We start from the raw sequence: 21,632 nt of genomic DNA, 5'->3' as shown, positions 1-21,632 counted from the left end.
GAAAAAGAAAGGCAGGCATGTAGTCACAGTTTGCAAGTGTGCTTTATTGTTATTTACCTTCTACAATAATGCGAGGGTGGACGTGTGATGTCAAGCATAGGTTTTGGATTGTGAGATCACCCTTAAACACTTTCACAAAACTTTACAGCTGTTTCGAGGAAGCGTATATTTTTGGCACAAAGTCCTGTCTACTCTCTATAATAGATGGGGCTTTGCATCAAAATCCGTGGGTGGTTGCATGGGAATGCCTACTTACAACCCATGGATATCCTCCTTGCCGCCAAGTAGCGCGTAGCTCTACTTTGCGTTACGTTAGGTCACTTTCCAATGCAAATCAGAATTAGTGTTGGAAAGTAAATCCCAACACAACACTTTGCCTGGATTTGTGTCACTTTTGTGAAGCAAACCTAGTGAAAAGCGTCAGTGTATTTCGTCGTAAATCTTTTTGCACTTATACAGTGAACAACCTAATACATTTACACGTTTTAAACTGACCTCAATGCTTTATCGCCCAGGCTGGGACCTCTTAGGCAGGGCCACTGGAATTATGCGGCAGAGTTGAGTAAATTATGCTGCACAAAAAGGCAAATTATGCCATTTTGTGAAAGTATTGCTTAATTATTTTGTAGTTTTTAAGCTTGTTAACAGTATCTGAGCATTAGTTGTACCTCATTAGTAACAGTTTAACACCCAAATATAGCAATAAGCTACAGAAAGGCGACCAGTCAACCTTTGCAAAGGGCATCCCATCAGGGGCGGCTGGCACAGGTAACCGCGGCGGGGCATTGAGGCGGGGCAAGGGGGGCGGGGGCAAGTCGACAGATGATGGAATATGATTTATTTATGTATTTAATTTGCCCTATTCGGTCGTCTGTTGACTAACCCCCACCCTGCCCCGCCTCACCACCCAACCGGTGTTACCTTTGCTGGCTGCTCCTGCCTCCCACTTGTCCCTACATATGTCACTGCATTTTTACCAAGTTTTGAATCATTTGCAGATTATGTGACAGATGATTGATTTTGTGCAACTCTACAATTATGCAAAAATCGCATTGGCCGCACAATCTCATATTTCCAATGGCCCTACTCATAAGTCAATAAACACACTAATCACTAGTCCCTAGTACATCAACCAGTTATACACACAGATTTTAAACAATTACGTTTTCTTACCAGAACAATGCAGTTCCACTGATTAGTTTATCTTTCATTTATTTTTCACTTAAGGTGTCTGCATTACATTTCACATGCAGTTGTTGCCAATGTTCCAGGATACTGGTAGTATGTGGCAGGGAGGACCAAATTATGTGGCAGAGTTGACTAAATTATGCCCCAAACATGAGGCAAATTATATGGCATAATGGGTATATTTCTTGATCACATTTTGACATTTTTAGACATATTAGCTCAAGGAAATGTTTCACCTCATTAGTACCAGTTTATCAGCTAAATACAGGAATAAGCAACTGGAAGGCTGACAGGTCACCTTGCAAATTGCTTTCCATTGTGCTGCAATTGGTTGCTGCAGTTTTAGTAACTTTTCAGCTGTTTGAGCTAGAATCAATTTTTTTATTAACTCTGAAGATTAGACAGCAGGTGATGGATTCAGCAGCTGCAGAACTGCATGAGTCAAGTGCACCTGCTTATGGTGAACTACTCGACATGATATTAGTAAAAGGTACAAGCTGGCCCACACACACATGTAGAAAAGTTTAGCACAACACCGGATGGTATGACTTGTCAAGACTGGTTATGCTCAGTCTGATGTGAAAAGCAGTCACCATCAGGTGACCCGTCATGAATTCCAAAAGCAGCACATGACATCTTTGAACAGTAAATGTGAGGAAATGTAGAACAGGAAAAACAAACAGGTTGATAGTAACAAAATGTAAAGATTTGAGACAGAACCCTTTGAGATCTTACCACTAGACATTCAGACATATGGTTAATGTACGCAATCCACTCCACCTCAAACAGTGCCGTCCCAGCATATGGTTGAATCGCACACACATCCAGGTTCTAGTTTAGGAGGCTCTCACAGCTGCTTTTTGAAAAAAGTCATGCTGAATTTAAATCAGGGATGAACATAATTACTTCAAGTATTTATTTGTTTCGGCTTGGGCTACAAACTTGTAAAATCTGAATAAATGTATTAAATATTTCCTAAAACAGAAAAAAGACAGAACCTTGGCATTAGGGTAAAAAGTCAACTGGGTCTATAAATAAAACTGAATTCACGAGTTATCTGTAAGCCAAACGCCAGCAAAATGAATATATAAGTGTTATTTCTTCGCCACATCTCTACCCCGACCTCCTTTGTAATCAGAGTCACAGTTCCCTTGCTTTTTATGCACTGATAAATGAGTGAAGTTTAAACAGGGGATGCATTACTATCTCTATTTAAACTTCACACGTTATTGAAGAGCACATGGTTTCACTCTAACTATGGGGCATATTAACAAGGGCCGGCGATAAATATCGCAAAGCACGCTTAGCGCTTGCATATTTATCGCAGGCTATCTCTGGAATTTATCGCCCGGTTTGCGCGTTATTCACAATGCGCATCGCGGAGGCGATAAAAATTCCAGAGATAGTTGGGATATCGCCGTTTTCCATGGTGGAAAACGGCGATATCCTAGATGATAGGGCCTGTGGTCTTAGCCACAAAATCCACCCCCCATGTTAAGTATGCCTTAGTCAGGAATTTAACAGACGTTAAATTCCTGCGTTAAGGCATACTTAACGCGATTTTAAAAATCGCTACCCTCCCTTGTTAATATCGCGAAGCTGCCTTCGCGATATTTTCCCAAGGGAGTCTTGTCAGACACGCCTCCTTTGCATCTCATTAGCGATGCGATCGGAGGCATGCTGCAAAGGGGCGCTAAGTCAGCAAGACACACGATAGCGTGTCTTTGCTGATAAGGCGATTAAATTATCGCCACTTTTCGCCCGAAAACGGACGCAAAAGCGGCGATAATTTCATATCGCCGCCTTGTTAATATGCCCCTATAATCTCTTGCCTGGCAGTAGCAGTCGCAGGCATTGGGCGGGCAGCATATTGGCAGTCCTCTTTTTCAGCATGAAGCTCAGCTTCGAAGCGGCCAGCGTGGTTGGGAGGCATAGCTGGCAAGTTTCCCAGGTCCATGCATGCTCCATGAATGAATATTTATGTGCAGGAAGGTGTCCCTTCCTGCACATAAACAATCATTTTAAAAATGATGGTTTGCAACTTCTATGTTTGCTGCACAATTTAATAGAAGTTACAGATCACCATCTGCGATTGTTTATGTGCAGGAAGGGACACCTTCCTGCACATAAACAATCATTACCCCCAATGCAGGCATCCTTGCACTATGGAACAAGGGTGCCTGCGTTGGCACTAGGCAGCTAGATTTAGTACCAGCACAGGGGAAATGCAGGGGTGCGCCGCATTCTTGTGAATACGGTGCATCCCTGCGTTTTCAGAATTTCAGAACGCCATGCTTCGCCATTTTGTTGGAAATAAGCCCATATGTGTCCCAGAATTCAAAGAAGAAAAACCTGGACTGGAACAGCGCATAATGCCTTGACCTGGAAACCTTGGCAAGGCTGTTGCTGAGGAGGACCTGGGTCACTAGACGACCCGGAGCCTGTGCCTGACAGCTAACGAGCAACGTGTGGAGGTCTTGATTCTAATCCGGGGCAGACTGCAGGCAGAAAACAGCTTCCATCTCTTCTTTTGTACTCAGCAACACAAGACAGTTTGAAACTGTGGACTAGCAGGTGGGTGAACACACAAAGAATGGGTAAGGCTTTGGAGTATTAAATAAAAGGGCAGTGGGTTTAAGGTGGGGGTGACCTTTATGACGGTTGCCTTATTTTGTGACCTGCTGATTGGTCAAAAGTACTAAAGACAACTCAGAAGGTCAGAAGCAGGGTCATCATAATTTAGAGTGACCACATTTTGATAACCAACAAGCATTAGCAAAGGCAGAAGGTCTCCCCTATGAGAGAGCTATTGGTTTTGTTAATGTCTTTTAGCCATGTTGTAGAATGCAGCATGGCTAAACAATGTTTTAAAAGCGCTATGACATGGCCAGCGATGGCCTTATCATATGCTTCTGTTTCTGGCAGGAGAAGCAGGGCAAGCAACACAGTGCTGCTCCCAAAAATTCCCAATTAAAAGCCATAGTATTACCCAAAAAACACAATGCAAATTATTATAGTACTTTACAAAAATGCAACAAAGATGTTTTGGAATGTTGTCTGTTGTGCAATAAAAAGAGAATTAAGATAGTCAAAATTACAATAAATTGGGTACACAGGTTTGTCTAAGAGCACCATAATTGGGAGTGGGATTTTGCAACACACAACTATAAATCTGTGACTTGATTTATCAAAACGTAAGATAACATTTTTAAGGGATTTGCTTAAAAAAAAAATCAAAAAGGTATAGTGCTGTTTGACCAAAAAGCACAAGTAATTTTAAAAGGCCAAATTAATAGTAAGTAATGTGTGGGCTTTAAGCCCCCTTTAAGTTTTGTTTAGTCTAATAAAAGCTTTATTATATTGTAATACATATGTACAGAATTTCTTTTTGAAATGGATAGTCCAAGGTTATAAAATAGAGTGATTCGAAAAAAGTGCCAACAGAAAATAATAGTAAAGAAGAGAGGGTATAAAGTATACAGTAAATTTATTAAGATTATAATATAATAATTCCGCACTTACAAAATTGCATTTTATGGTTTATAATGCATAATAAGGAGAGAAGAGAAAAAAGAAAGAAAAGAAGAAAGAAAGAAAAAGAAGAGAAAGAAAGAATGAAGAGGATGTAAAGTATACAGTACATATCCTATACTGTGCCATATAATAAACTTATAGCATATAAAAACTTATAAGATATAATAACACTGGCTGTGTTAAATATACTATATACAACAATAAACAGGAATGAGTAAAACATTCAAGGAGGCCCTTATTTATCATCTGTAATGTATACGTAACTGATGCAGTATCAAGTCTATGATGCGAACAGAGAAGATTCCACTAACTAGTAACATTAACATTATTGGCATTTTTCCATTTGGACGTAATTTGGATGTAATGACTTGAAACTCATTGGCAAATAATAGGAAGTCTCGGAATGTACCTAAATTAGAATGAACTTGCCAAGAGCGTGAGGAGCGCCCCAAAGAATGTGTTGAATATCAAAGGGAAATTTAATAGAGCAAATAGTAAAAATAGTCCTACACACCTGACACCAAAAGGCTGTGATTGGCGGACAGTGAAAAAACATATGCAAATATGTACCAGGGAGGGAGTAACAGGACCAACATATGTTCAGAAGTGTTGGGTTGTATTTATGTAAAGATAGCAGGATAATATACATCCTATTATAAAAATAATAAAGGGTTTTTGTAATACTGGCATTACAAGAAGTATTATGTAGCTTGCTCCAAACTGATCCCCAGACATTAGAAGAAAAGGAACACTTAAGATGCATTTCCCACACTAATTAAGTTTTACATTTTGCATGAGAAGGGGTGATGTACTACAAATATTTATATACATAGAATGCTTTAAGTGGAGAGGAAAGAGTAATTAGTTCAGGAGGCGGGGAAAGAACAGGAGATTGCGTTTACCTGTGCATGGAAATAGTTTGCAAAAGAGGATCCTTAAGAAACTCATATTTGAGGTATAAGCAGCAGAAAGACCACATTTATTTTAAATATTCAAAGAAGAAAGAGGAATCTCATTAATTGTTTGACTTGAATTATGCCCTTGATAACCCATTGTTTCCAACAAATAGATATTTTGATGAGTTTATTATGCCAAATAGAGGATTCCAAAAATTCTTGCATCGGAGACATGGGTCGTGTAAAAATACGAGGAGATATTATACTATAGTATTTAATAGAAGGAGAGGAAAAAGCGCTAGAAGGTTTTGAAACATGAACTAGAAAGTGAATGGTGATAAAAGGGAATCTTCCAGCTTAAGCAAAACATTATTTGGTAAAGAGTCATTATCCCTAAGATAAGGTAAGACTTGCTTTAGGAAGAATGCTACATGGTATTGTTCAAAATTTGGAAAATTTACATCACTCAATTCCTTAGGTTTATATAGAGTAGTTATGGAAATTCTATAAAAAAAAGCAGCATGCAACTTATGAAGTGTCTTAAACATTTTTAAAGGAAGTTTAATGGGTAGCGTGGACAAGTAAAAATTAATGACGGGCTGCAAGATCATCTTTATAGTGGCCAGCCTACCCCACCAAGACAAATATAAAGTTGAACGTTTTTCAGTCATGTGAAGAATTCTATGTTTTAACCTCATGTAAATTAATATGAATGGTCTTAGCAAGGAAGGAAGTAGAGTATTTAATTCCCAAAAACTTAACAAATTGTGGAGACCATTTAAGCCCTGAGCCAACAAACATATCCTTCAGACAATATTTATTAAAGGGAAAAACCTCTGAATTTGACAAATTAAGTTTATATCTTTTTATTATATCTTAATAATTTAGAATAGGACAATAAAAGATGAGCAAGTGCAGGTAGTGCGGTTTGTGGATCAGAGACATAACGGATCACATCATCAGCATAAGCTGTGAAGTGTGGGTCTCTAAAAGGTTGTGGCCTACATAACTATGGGCGTTGCTTGAACATGTAAACAAAGTGACAGATTTACCAAAGTGTTGCGTTGCCCTAGTGTCATACAAGGTAACACTAATGCAATGCAACAGTAAAGTCAGATTTCCCAAGCCACGCAATGCCACCTTGCATGGCCATGCGGTGTTTGGTAAATCTTGAGTAACGCAAGGCAGTGCGAGTAGCTGCCTTGCGTTAACCTGCCCCAGGGAGGTGTTCCCAGGGCGGAGCGTTCCCACGCACCCACCTATGGATTTTGGCTCACTCCCTGATCTACCATGTTCTGTTCTGTAAAATTACTGCTTATCACTAGGAACACAGGACAACAGGTATCATCTCCAAAAGGAAATTACACTATTGCCAACCCAACCAGCAGATGTGCCAAGTTCCAAACACACAAACCAACAACAAATGAATCAAATGCAAAAATCGACACTTCGCGAAGATCCCCCTGCAAGAACAACAAATACTGGAAATAGCCATTTCAAAAGCTTTATAAGATCATTAGAGGAAGCCCAATAAACCAAGGCAGAGCAGTGACCAAGGACAAAAGAGGGACTTCATCATGGGAGGTGCACTAATTCACAGAATTTGCAAAACAGGGTGTTCACGAAAGCAATAAATAAAACACTACGGAAGCTTAACCTACATGTCCCAGATACCAACCTGCAAAGGGAACTGAGTCAACTCAATGCAGAATGAAAAAGCTAAATTGGCAATTAAAATAAGAGGCTGAAGAGATGTTATGGGCCAAGCTTCTTTATGACGTGAAGTGCAACAACAGCGCATGAGTCTGGTGCACGATCAACACGCTTCAAAATCCCACCGTCTATGGAGCTGGTTCAGAGGCTTGGGCGAGCTTCCTCTGGGAACACTTTAAAAGCATCCAAAAGCAGAAGCCAATGTAGGACTTGCGCAAGAAGAGATAACTTATGAGTTAAGCAGCAATCCTGTTACATCTACAATTGCACTCTTGGCCCAGCAAATTACTAAGTGGATAGCCAAAGGTAGTGAAAGAGGGTGCACCAGACCCAAACAGCACCCCCGGTCTTATTCAAACTAGCTCCTGGATATTGGACAGAAACTCTAAAGCCGTTTTTTGACGAAATGCTACAAAGAGAGGCACTTCCGGCCCCGTGGAAGGGGGCCGTGATCTATAAACATGGAAACAAGAACAAGGCTAGATTGGTAGCCCTTATAGATAATTACGCCACATATTACGCCAGGAATCATCCTGGAGGAATTAACATCTTGAGCCACTGAAAACGCAGTTATTCCTCTCAAACAGGCAGGTTTCTACAAGCACACAGGCAGCACTATCAACATTTTAACCCTCTCTCTACTGATTGATGCCACGAATGCTGCTAAACTTCCCACTTATTTATGTTTTACAGATTGCAGATTGGCTTTCAATTGTGGCGCAAATTGACTCATTGGAAGATTCCATCTCCCCTCCTGAACCAGCTAATACTGCTGCATACAGACACCTTGGTACAAGTAAAGCCAGGGACTGGAAGCATCTGTCTAGAAGGATTCCAACTACCAAAGGTCTTAGCCCCAGCCCTGTTCAATCTCTTCATGTCAGATTTAACCTCAAGGCTGGACATGTGTAAGTCTCATGCCCCAAGGATGGGTGGTCTGGTCTTCTCGAATCTACTATATGCTGACGACCTAGTACTCATAAGCCATGCCCTTGTAGGCCTTCAGCATCTATTAGACATCTACTGAATCTATTCCGATGAAAATGGCTTGAGTATTAATTTGGATAGGACCATGGTTATTTACATGAACTATGGAAGGGCAAAAGGGACTCATCGCTGCTATCTGGACAAACAACTGCTGGAGATGGTCAAAGAGTACAAATATGTAGGTGTTATAACAGCCAGCATGGGCTTATTTACTGTTCAAGAGGAAGTGCAGCAAAGGTAGAGGTAATATTGCAGCAGTGGCACTAAAAAACCCTAAGGAACAAAGCAGTCAATTCTAGCTTCACACCACTGCTTCAAGTGATGCAGGCAAAACTCCTCCCAACAATCACCTGTGGAAGTGAGTCAGTGAGGGGGAGAGATGCGTCCACCCCGAATGGGATAGTAACTGGTGCAGGAAGACTGATCTTCAGCTACCCTAAAAACACGTCACCAGCCCAAATAAGACTAGAGTTTGGCATGCAGAGGCAAGGGCTGGCACGTAGAGGTGCATACATTAACTGCTGGTGCAAGATCAAGGGAGCAAAGCCAGGGACCCCGAATCCTCACTTGTGGGCTAAACTATCGTCCAAGGAAAACAGCGCAGCAAAGGCCTATCTACAGGAATCAATAACCCAATTAGGCCCATTCATGGCCTATGGGAGGAGTCAGAAACATGCAAAAGCTTCAATCGGCTAGTTAACAAAACTGTCAAACCAGTCTCCCTGTTAGAGGACAAAGCATTACTGACTGGTAGGGCACACGGATAGTTCACCCTGCACGGCTACAACAAGGCTGCACCTCAGTCTATCTAGGCGCTGGGTTCACTAAACCCACCAAGGAGAAATATCTGCGTTATCGACTTGGCATTCTCCATTCTTTGCTCCACTTTCGCACTTCGACAAGGTCTTGCAGCGTTTGTGTGGGGAGGAGATGGAGGACATAACTCATCTGCTATGTTAATGTTAATGGGGATTTCTAAAGTGCATAATCACCGACAGGTCTCTAAGCGCTGTGAGAGAGAGCCCAACCTCGGCACATCTGCAGGAGAGTGCATCGAAAACTTGGCTTAGGATGTGCCCAAGCTTAAAAAAAAGGAGTGTTTTTAGTTTCTTCCTGAATGGGAGGAGGACGGGTTCCCTACGGAGACTTGCAGGTAGCTTGTTCCAGAGTTGAGGAATCATTGTGGAAAAGGCTCTGCCCCCTTTGGGGGAAGTACTAAAACGGGGACAAGCCAGCAGGCCGGCATCCGAAGAATGAAGGGACCACCCTGGCACATATGCATATGTAAAGAACTCATGAGAGAACGCAGAGCACTGTTACTTCTTCTCTTCAATTATTAAGGAATCTGCACTTGCAGGCAGGCGGGTATGGCGTCCTGTAAGATTCTTGACTACACCTGAAAAGAGATTAAACAGCAAGGTTTCTCCCGAAGGCCATAGCAGACAACCAGGCGAGGCTGGGGACTCAGCTCATGAACGTGCCTGCCACAGACTTTTCACCAACTGCTGATTGGTGTTATCTCTACACATAAAAATGTATGGTGCAATTGCACTTTATGTACATTGCTAACTACATCACCTTTGTAGGGAAAATATCTCTGCACCCTAACTATTGGGGACTGTTAGGCCTACGAACTTGTCAAGAGTTATTTAAGCTGCTCGCTTACTAGTCATCTTACATTGGGTTTATTGTTTATTGATCTACACCTCCAGCTGAGCAGACTGGTTTTCGTAAGAACTGTGGAATCTTGGATAATATCATGGCCCTTCAAAAACTGATTGAAAAACATCCAGATGTGTCCACAGCATTCGATAGGGTTGAATGTGGGATGCGACGGAGGAAATTGGTCGCACTGGGGATCCCTGCTCACCTGCTTAGGTTGGTCGTTGCTCTGCTCGCTTCGACTTGGACTCAGGTTCTGAGGGAAGGGAACCAGTCTGTCCAGCAAAGTGGAGACACACAATGGTTTGAAGCAGGGGGGCCCACTTGCGCCCCTCTTTTTCTCCCTTCACACCCATGACTTACCTCGCAAAGTTGGACAGCCTAAAGGGGACCCACATGAGCTAGCATCGATGAGTGTTGGTTGTCTACTCTACACTGGCGATGCTGTTCCGTTCGATTTAACCTCGATAAGTACAGAGGCGTCTTCCCGAGCTGAGAAACTGGGCTGATGAACACTGTATAAAAATAAACATCTCTAAGAGCAAAGTTATGGTTTTTAGGTCCTGGAGGTGCAGGGTTTGGAAGGATTTGCACTGGTTCCTGGGGAATGATGAGTTGGAAGTGGTGAAGTTCTACCCATATCTTGGTGGAATTATTTTCTCATCATTGCTTAAATAAGGATCATAACAGTCAGTGTAGAAGTGAGGCATTGCCTCAAGCTCCAGCCATTCGCAGTCGATATAAGTGTTGCGGGCAAAGGCATGTTGCCCATGTTTTGGCGGTTTATAAGACTGATATTCCATCTTCTCTGCGCTATGCCAGTACAGGAATGGAAGAGCGGAACTGGTCCATTTTCGAGAAAGTTGAAGGGTGTATTTGGCACCAAATCTGTAATTTGAATTTCTCAGCAGCACATTCGGCCTTCCGGCTTGATTTCAGGCGCCTCTCTACGAATGTATTCGCAATGCCAGCTCTTTTATGGTGGGGGAATAATGTACTGAATACTGATTTGGGTTCTATCTGCACTGCATGAAAATATGAACTTTTTTACAGTTTGAAGAGAAGAAATGCCATCTTTTCAAATCACATGACAGCTCTGGATATGTTTGAAATTGGTCAGAGTGAGGTGGCACCACCTAAAGCTTATCTTGAGAAATGTGATTAAAAAAATCAGTCTATGAAGTGATTTGGAGAAGGAACATTGGGGCATATTATCAAGCCAGGCGTTAAAATTATCGCCGCTTTAGCGGCAGAAAACTGCCGCTAAAACGGCGATAATGGGCTTGATAATATGCTCTATGGAATTCCAATTGAAGCCCATGCTAGATGTCCTTCACATGGGCTAATGTTATCACCTGGCTTGATTATATGCCCCTAAGTTCTTTCTGATCACCATGCCCACAATGAAATAGTAGTGACTAGCAGCATCTGTAAAAAACAAAACACAACGGTATGTTCTACGGAACCTTCCCCATGGTGTACGTAGAAATATTTTGTTATAAAGTTTAAACTTGCTTCAATTACATATTATCACTGGATCCTTGGAAGGATTCGCTAGGGAGGAGAGGCTTTGTTATCTCTGTTTGAGTTATGTCCATGATTTAAATCATGTGATATTTGTTTGTCCTTACATACACTCATTGTGAAGTCAATAGGTAAGACCACTGTTCCTATCGTATAACATTACTGCGGTAGCAGAGGCCGGAAATGTCTCTTTGCACCTCCATCAGAAATAGTTTGTTACATTTTTTTTACATTTTGCAAACATTTCTTAAATATTTTTTAGATATGTTTGAACATTGTAATTCAATATTAACTTTATTCGGCTTTGCACTTGTGGAATATGGCATTTTAGGGCTGAAATTGTAATGTATAAATAGAAGTACTGTATTAGTATTGCTCTGTAATGCTTAATGTATTGCATATATAGAAGTACTTATTGATTTTGCACTGTAAACATTTTGCACCACTTGTTTGCTGCATTGTATTAAGCTTGTATAGTTTCCTGCATTCTTCAAGAATTGTACTATAATGTTTAACTGAATCAATTGCACATTTGCACCTTTTCAGCCCATGGGGCTTTATACCTTTTGTATTTTATAATTCTGTATATTTTTCATTGTGTGGAAGCTTTTTATAAAACCTTTTTTGTATTTATGTGGACCTCTTTGAGTTTCAAATCATAATAAAGTACTTGAACTTGAACTGCACCTCCGTTCCGGATGTCTTTCCTGAAGGTATGACATGATTTTAATATTGGCACGTGAGGGAGAATGGAATTCATGCTTTAAGCACTGTCGCCTATTTTGTACAAATGATTGATATTTTTTTTAATGTAAATTCTGTTGCACCGGTTTTATTTATTCATGGAAATAAATGACTTACTTGCTTACTTAAATTTTCCATGGGGGGTAGACCAGAGAATGCGTCAAAATGCTACGCCTTCCCCGGAGGGGCGTAACGAGTAGTAATTTCTTTATTTCACCCCTTGTTTCTGCAGCACATGTAGAAAGAGGACAACGCCTCAGAGCTTCCTGCACAAAAACAATCCTGCCTGCAACACAGGCATCCTTGTTCCATGGTGCAAGGATGCCTGCATTGGCATTATGAAGCCAAAAGTGGGCCAGCACAAGGAGAGAAGAGGAATGCACCAAATAATGTTTCATATGGGGGCATTTCTGCCCTCTTCCTTTCACACAGTGTAGCCCAGCAAGGTGTCTTGCTGTACTGCGTTGCATGAAATATTGATAAATCAACACCTAAATTTCTGTCATCCCAATAGCATTCCACCCAGCTGGCTCCCTGTTATCAAGCTATATAACGCAACAGCTGACATACACCTAAAGCTAGACAGGACTATTGGCTACAAGGTTTTAGCTCTTTAGGATAACTGAGTAACAACAATGCCTTTGTTTTGTGCAATTAATATTGAAAATGTTTCAGTTCTGAAATTGTGAGAATGTGAATTAAACATTACTGAGGCCTGTGGAAAGGGGTAGTTGTCTAATGTGTCTCAATCACTCCTGTTAGGTTCACGTTATGTGAGACATGTGCACCCTTTTACCCTCCATCTGCACATCATACATCTCATCGTTCCTCTTCTGCACCCCCTATTTCTTGTCTTGAAAGCACCCCCAAATACACAAGGCACTCACTTGCATGGAAGCTCCTCATTTTCTGATACTTTGTCAATATTTTGACAATTGTGACCGTCCTTCACACACATTTATACAGAATTACAATTGCAACTGGTATGAGACCATTTCTCTGTTCATTCTGCGGAGATGCCAAGGATTGGATGTCCATGTATTTTTAACACCTTTTTGACCCACTGACAGGCATCCTGGGAAACTGGAGCTGCCTTCAGTCTCCACTCCAGAGCGCTCAGTCGTGGCGCTTTATAACTACACGGAGGTGACTCTGTTGAAAATATGCTCTGTATAAATGTAAAATACTAAACAATAAAAAAACCAAGAAACATAACATCCTGGAAGTAGCTAACACATTTAGGGAATGCAATATTAAGGTAAACTTGAAATATAAACAAAAATGAAATATCTGACATAGATTTTCTAAATGTATTTTTACATTTATTGTTCAAACTCGATCAGTGTTTTTGCCAAATAAGGTGATAGACATAAACACAGGGCCTGATAGGGACCCGTTTCATTGTCCTTTCTTTATTTCTACGGGCTCTGAGACCAGCCGAGACTGGCCCATTTAAAGCCCTGGTCTGATCTCAGAAGCTATTTGCCTCTCTTTACATCCTGCTTTGCAGAGACACTGCAGCACAGCTGGAGAAACTATAGAACAATCAGGGGGCATATTATCAAGCACGGCGTTAAAATTATTGCCACTTTAGCAGCAGAAAACTGCAGCGAAAACGACGATAATGGGCTTGATAATATGCCGCAGAGAATTCCAATAGAAGCCCATGTTTACACCAGAACATGGGCTTCTATGGGAATTCTCATGGGCATATTATCAAGCCCATTATCGCCGCTTTAGCGACAGTTTTCTGCCGCTACAGTGGCGATAATTTTAATGCCGTTTCTTGATAATATGCCCCTATGTCTGTCCCCTTGGTGATATGAGAGGAGAGGAATAGAGTAAATGGTCCTCCTAACACCGACCCCGATCTATCCCACTTCAGTCTACCACACTCCACTCCACACTACCCCACAACTCCTATGCCCATATCCAAGGGGTTCTTGTCTCCTGCAGATGTCTGACCCTCGCTCCCTCATTCTGCTCCCTCAGCCCCTCACTCCCCCTCCCCCCTCTGTTCTCCACATGTTCCAGTTTATGTCCAGCCGTGAGTTCTGGGTAAACAGCTCTTGTGTCCCATCACTGTCTGTCTGTCTAGAGGAATGGGACTTCCGCTCTGCTACCTCAGCCCCTCACTCTCCTCTCTCCCCCTACAGGTCTCCACTTGTACCAGCGGATATACGGCTGTGACATCTGGGAAGATGGCTCAGTCGGGGGGTTTTATCAATACTCCTTTGACGGACACGACTTCATCAGCTTGGACAAGGACAGATTGACCTACACGGCGGGTACGGATGTGGCAAAAATCACACAGGATCGATGGAACTCGGAGAGGGTCAATGCCCAGAAACAGAAGGACTACCTGGAGGGCAAGTGCATCGGGAATCTGAAGCAAAATATGAAGACTGTGGCAGAGAGTCAGCAAAGAGGTGGGTTATGCGTATTCATATAGCGTCTACTGCTGCCTTCCCATCATTATTCTTAATCTTCCCCCCCAGATCCTCTTCGGCTCCGACTTAAAACCTTGCATTGGCTTCCGGTTCACCAAAGAGGACATTATAAAATCTTAAGTCTCACACACAGGATAATGTATGGTATCGGTCCATGTTATCTGGCAAAAAAATTGCAATGGTACAAACCTGGACGTTCCTTAAGGTCCGGCACAAAATCTTTCCTTGCTCAGCCGCGTATTCGAACTGTCCGTAATGGTGGCCTATCATTTTCTTACCTCCCCCCTATGCCTTGGAACAAATTGCCATCAGAACTTCTATCCATAGCAGACCACTCATGTTCTGTAAAAGACTGAAAACCTGGCTCTTATCTCAATAAGCTTTTGTATCGGGTATCTAGGTTACTGTCTGTTTCTCTGTCTTTTTTCTGCTAGCACCTTGAGACCTTTCGGTGATTTGAGTGCTTTATAAAAATATTTGACATTGACATTGACATTGACATCAGGCACTGAAGCGATTGCACAGACAGGTACTAATAGCGCTGTACTGCACGGAGCTCATTGTGGGGATCAGGGTGGGGCGGGGCAGTGTTACCCTCAGAGGTGTGTGGTCTGTTTGGTGCTTCTGTGAGGTCCGGTCTTCACCTGTCCCCTCCAACGTCCCCACAAGGACCGCTGGGGGGGGGCACTGTTGTGTGTGGGACGTAAAGTGTTACAGTGGGGTCCTTTGTACCCCTGTATGAGGTCCATGCTCTGATTCCCCCCCACCCATGCTTGCACTCTTAGCTTGGTTTCCACTTGCTGGCATGGTGCAGGGGCATTGAGCACTTGGGGGGCAGTGGTATGACATAGTGTGCAGTGGTATGGGTCTTGCTTAGGCACGGGTACTGTATACAGTGGCGGTGCTTGGAGCGGAGCCTGAACCACCAACAACTACTAATTGATTTATCTCCTTTGCAGTGAGATTCAGGCTACTTTTTTACGCCCAGCATTGTTTTTTCTACCTTGGACTTTGTTCTATGTTCCACACCATGGATGGCTTTAACGCTGATGGCACAGTCTTTTTTAGTGCCCCCCTCCTGCCATGGCCTCTTTCTGCACAAATGCCCTCACTCCCCCTCTCCAGCAGCCCTCCTCATCTCTTCGTAGTCCCTCTATCACATGCATTTCATGTTTTTTTAAGTGCTGCTCATAGTTCACTTGGACTGTTTTGGGGTCTGTATGGTACACATTCTTAGCAGCTGGCACATTAACCCTCTGCGCTACTTCATGATGAGTCAAAACTGCCACTAGACAAAATCCATCTCTCACCAGCAGGAACATGAATCACCAGATTTATCTTGACTTATTGTTGCCTGAAAATTGCTGCACCATACTTTTAAATCCATGTTTTTTTTAAACGTCTGCATGGGACCTCTACATGGGACCACAGCTGGTGGCCGGAAGAACTGGGACCCACACCGACTGGCCATGCTCACATACTCGGCATAATCCTGGACAGCCTACTAACCATGAAACAACAAGTCAACGCAGTCGCCTCTTCCTGCTTTCACACACTCTGAATGCTCCTCAAAATCTTCAGATGGATGCCATCTATGGATATATGCCAGTAAACACCAGAAAGACCGTCACACAAGCACTCGTCACCACCCATCTTGACTATGGCAATGATGTCTACATCGGTATCTCCACCCAGCTCCTCAGAAGACTCCAGACAATACACAGCGCAGCAGTCAGACTCATCCTGGACTTCCCCAAGCATACCCACATCTCCCCTTACCTCAGGGACGTCTACTGGCTCCATGTCCAGAAAAGAAGCCAGTTTAAGATGCGCACACACGCCTACAAAGCTCTCCACAAACATGGACCATCCCACATCAACCATCCGCTGGATTTCCATCTTTCCTCAAGAAACCTGCGCTCTACTTCACTCGCACCTGTAACCCACTAAGCTATGCACACATATAATACTGTACTGTGATCTGCATTGTATATGTTCTTTGCTGCAGGTATATTAACCCTCAGCGCTACCGTAGACAAATCATAACTGCCATTAGACAAAACTCAGATCTCTCTCCAGCAGGCACATTTATCACCAGAGTTATCTTAAAAATGTTGATTGTTGCCTGAAAACTACAGATGTAAAGGAACTCTGCAGGGGATGCTTTCAAAACTTCTGCACTGCTACAAAACAGCCCTCCCAGTGTCCCGAAGAAACGCCCGATGCCCAGTGTAGCCACTCCGGCCTTGGATACAACTTTCGAATGAGGAACTTTCCGATGGCTTCATCAGCAGCGAGTACAGAAGATTTCCTCCCTTGTGCACAGGTGTACAGACTAAACACCTTCTGCCTTGTGCACAATACACCAAGCCATCAAGGACCCTTATAGGAGCCTGAGGTCAATGAGAGTATCTCACGCTTCTGATATAAGTTGAAGTCCCTGTCAGGCTCTCCGGTTCCATGTCCTCGGGGCTGTGTCGATGCTCTATGGGGGCCCACCTCTGAATCGAGCCAAGTCTGGCCATGTAAACATACGCAGACATTTGGGGCAATTGAGCGGGGGAAGGAAAGGGTGGGGACTGCGGAGAGGGAGACCTGTGTGGGAAACAAGGAGACACAATGAGAATCTGCTATAACCCTTTACTCTCTCGCTCAATTCCCTGACCCTCTCAATCCCCCCCTTCCTACCTGCAAAGAAAAAGAACGAAGTTCCATCCCATTTCAGAGTAGAGGAGAGGAAGACGCCTACCAAGCGCGGTTCTGTTACCCTGGCCTTTTGTGGCTAACCTTCCTGATTCTGTTCTCTTTACTCTCACTCCTGTGTGGGTACCAAAAGATAAACACAACACATACAACAAAAAAGGAATGCGGGGAAGACACTGAATTCCAACACTATAGCAAAGTTATGTATCAGGTAAGATCATGTCTGTTGTTGGAACAAAGAAGTGAATCGTTAGGTATCACGTTCCTTCTCTAGGTTTTGCACCTCATATCCCATGATGCCTTGTGGTCCCCTGTAATCCAGAACCTCTGATGTAATCACATAATACAAGTTAAGGAAATGTCACACAAACTAAATGCCCAATTCGTCGTTTTCTAGGTCTCAAAATTATTACATAACGTATGTACACCGTCTCGTGATGCCTGCTGAGTTATGGCCGCACTCATACATCCATACAGCGTTTGCTCACTGTGTAATTCGCGAGCGCGTATTCACCCCGCATGAAACCGTGCACGGTTTCGCCAATGGGGTCAGAAGCTGCCCAAGCGCCACTAAGTGCGCGTACGCTCCCCTGCACTGTGATGCGATCACCAACAACAGGGGAGTCACTGGAGACCGGGATTAATTTCCCGTGATGTCCTCAAACAGCGGTCGAAAGTTGTGTCCTTAGACACTCTTACCGCAACTGGAACGGAGGAAAGAAGCGTCCTGCTTCCTCTATGGCGAAGGTCAAATAATCGCCAGCGCGGTCCGGAGTGCAGGGTCTTTATTTCCTGCTTCCGGACCCGCCGCGCGTTGCCTGATGGGGGTTGTGGTTCCGGTCTCTCCCGCATCGCGTTGTCTCTAGGCATAGCAGCGAGCGCGATTGCCGGATTCAAGTTCCTGACAGAACATCCCCCTTACCGGGAGCGCAAGCTGCAATCAGGTTTTTCAGGGTGCAAGCAATGAAACCGGGCTACCAACCTGGGAGCATGCACTGCCTCTCTCGGTTCCCATGAGTTCTCGTCAGGGCCGTACCCCTTCCAAGCCACCAAATACCACAACTTCCTTCCCACTCTCTTGGCATCCAATATGCCCTGTACCACATATTCGAGATCCCCCTGTACTAACACAGGCGCCGGGCGTTTCAGTGTCTTACCATGAACCGGTTTCAAAAGAGACACATGAAACACGGGATGCACGCGCAGATGGGAAGGTAGCTTCAGCCTAACCGCCACAGGGTTTATATGTTTCACCTCCTGGTATGGGCCTATGTATTTCAGGTTAAACACGCTGTGCTTTTTTAATCTAATGTGTTTTGTGGACAACCAGACCCAATCACCCCTTACATATGTAGGACCGGGTCTACGCCTTTTGTCAGCCTGTGTCTTGTATCTTTCTTTGGCCTTAATCAGGTTGCCGTGTATTGCCAGAAGCGTTTTGCGCATCCGCTGAAGCAGTGTATGTACCTCAGGGATGCGAGTAGAGGAGCTAGGAAGGATCAATGGTGAGAATCTAGGGTGGAACACATAGGTGCTATAGAACGGAGTGTATAGCGTGGAGGAATGTCTGGCGCTGTTGTATGCAACTTCGGCCGCCCACAACCAATCCACCCACTCGTCAGTATTGGTTTTGACATAGGACCGAAGGAACTGTTTCAGAGTCTGGTTGAGCCTTTCGGTTTGGCCGTCCGTTTGTGGTTGGAAGCTAGTGGAAAGAGAGGTTGCCATTTGCAACTCCGAGCACCACGTTCTCCAGAATCCTGCTGTAAACTGGGCCCCTCGGTCTGAGACGATATCTTTCGGAAGGCAATGGAGTCGAACTATGTGGACTAACAACAGTTTCGCCAGTTGGCTGGCTGTGGGTGCTTGTCTACACGCTATAAAGTGGCCCATTTTGGTCAAATAGTCTACTACCACGACTATAGCGGTGTTTCCTTGATCCCTCGGTAAACCCACTATGAAGTCCACCGAAATTCGTTCCCAGGTGTGGGCATAATTTGCAGTAGTCCTTGTGTCTGTTGGTGATCCGTTTTTGATTGAGCACACTTGTTACACTCCCGTACCCACATGAACACGTCAAGACGGACTGTTGGCCACCAGAACTGATGCAACACCTTGTCCAATGTTTTAGCGCCCCCTGGATGTCCAGCACATGGTAGATCGTGACACCATGAAAACGCAGCTCGGCGTAGTTTGAGGTTAGGGAGCAGCAACTGTTGTCCCTTAATGGGGAGTCCTTGTCTGACTCGCCATTCTGGATGTGATTTGAGCCAGCGTCTCCATGTGAATGTCTGTATTCCAAGTTTGGCCTGAATTATCCTCAGGGGGAACGACTTCTTGTCTTGTCAGTGCGTCTGCCTTTTTGCTCTGGGCTCCCGGCCGGTAGGTAACCACAAAATGGTATTCGGCGAAGAAGAGCATCCACCGAAGCTGACGTGGAGTGAGATGACGTGCCGCCTTCATAAACTGGAGGTTACGATGGTCGGAATACACCGTGATTTGATGGACTGCTCCCATTAACCAGTGTCTCCATTCCAGAAAGGCGCCTCTGATAGCTAATAGCTCCTTCTCTGCTATTGTATAGTTCTGTTCCGCTGCATTGAGTTTCCGAGACATAAAGGCTATGGGATGTAGATAGCTCGTAGATTCATGCTGTTGCGAGAGCACCGCTCCTATCGCTGACTCAGAGGCATCGGCTTCTACTATGAATGGTAGAGCTGGATTGGCGTGTGTGAGAACTGGGGCTGTTACAAAAGCGTTCTTTAGAAGGTGAAGGCCTTTTGGGTGTCCTGTGTCCATAAAAACAGGGTCTTTTTTCTGGTTAACTTAGTTAACGGAGTAACTATTTCTGAGATGTGCCGGATTAACCGGCGATAGAAATTCGCGAAACCCAGTAGGCTCTGGATTTCCTTGACATTGTGTGGACAAGGTCATTCGAGGATGGCCTTCACCTTCCTTTCCGCCATGACTTGACCAGAAGGGGTAAGCATCACCCCAAGGAATTCCACGGTTGTGACGTGGAATTCGCACTTCGTTATCTTGCAAAACAACCGATGTTTCCTTAAGGCTTGTAAGACCAGGCTTACGTGACCAACGTGTTCTTCTTCTGTGGCTGAGTAAATAAGTATGTTGTCTATATAGACCACGACGAAGAGGTCCAGATATTGTCTCAGGACCTCATTGAGAAAAAACTGAAACGCCGCTGGGGCGTTACATAACCCAAAGGGCATTACCAGGTATTCGTTGAGCCCGTATCTTGTCTTGAACGCGGTCTTCCATTCGTCCCCTTCTTTTATTCGGACCAAGTGATAGGCACCCCTCAGGACCAATTTAGTGTAGATGCCTGCTGCTCGCACTTGTTCCAAAAGCACCGGAATCAGGGGGAGTGGATAGCGATTCTTGATGGTAATTTCGTTCAATGCCCTGTAGTCAATGCAACATCTTAAGTCCCCGTTGGCCTTGGGTATAAAGAAAAGGGGAGAGGCCGCTGGTGATCTCGAGGGTCTTATAAAACCCAGCTCTAGGTATTTATCCAAATACTCACGTAGATATGTTGTTTCTGGTACAGTAAGGGCGTATATCCTCCCACATGGTACTACCGCTCCTGGGACCAGGTCTATGCGACAATCGTAGTCTCTGTGGGGTGGTAACTTTTCTGCCTGGATGTTGCAAAACACATCGGCGTAGGGCTCATAACACAAAGGCAGCGCCACGTCTTTCTCTGCTGCGGTGGCTATACGTTGACTAGTGGCTAAGAGTCTCGAGGGCCGGGATAACGTTGGGGTGCAATGTTGTCTGCAATACTCTGAATTGAAACTCAACGTCTTTTGAGTCCACCTTATCGTTGGGTCGTGCTTCTGGAGCCAAGGCAGGCCTAGAATAACTCCATACTGGGGAGCGTGTATTATGCAGAATGATAATTTCTCACTATGACAGTCATCGTAGAGGAGTTCGTATTCCGGAGTGTGGTGTGTGATGGGACCGGTTTCCAACTCTTGACCATCCACTGCGTACACCTTCTCCGGAATGGATCTGGGAACCATTTGTACTTTCAGGCGATGCGCCTCTTCTTTGTCCATGAAGCAACTGGTGGCTCCTGAGTCTACCATTGCCTGTATGTGCTGGTTTTCGTTGTTTATCTTGATCACCAGCGTTATAAAAAAGTGTTTTGTTGTTTCGAACTCATAAGCATCCACGGAAGGGATGGCGCATTCGCTTGAGGACTTCCCTT

The 21,632-nt window shown here is 44.0% G+C and overlaps 1 pseudogene across 1 annotated transcript in view; it reads left to right on the top strand.

Moving 5' to 3' along the window:
* Positions 1 to 21,632, top strand: part of LOC146869812 (patr class I histocompatibility antigen, B-2 alpha chain-like) — a 101,714-nt pseudogene that overhangs the window by 12,865 nt on the left and 67,217 nt on the right. The window contains exon 3 of the transcript XR_014966760.1: positions 14,405 to 14,677. The product of XR_014966760.1 is annotated as a patr class I histocompatibility antigen, B-2 alpha chain-like (transcript). The remainder of the gene's footprint in view (positions 1 to 14,404; positions 14,678 to 21,632) is intronic.

This window comes from Triturus cristatus, chromosome 1_1 (assembly GCF_964204655.1).
Source record: "Triturus cristatus chromosome 1_1, aTriCri1.1, whole genome shotgun sequence".
Classification (NCBI taxonomy): domain Eukaryota; kingdom Metazoa; phylum Chordata; class Amphibia; order Caudata; family Salamandridae; genus Triturus; species Triturus cristatus.
The sequence above is the reverse complement of the archived record's forward strand: the minus strand, read 5'-3'. Positions and strand labels throughout refer to the sequence as shown.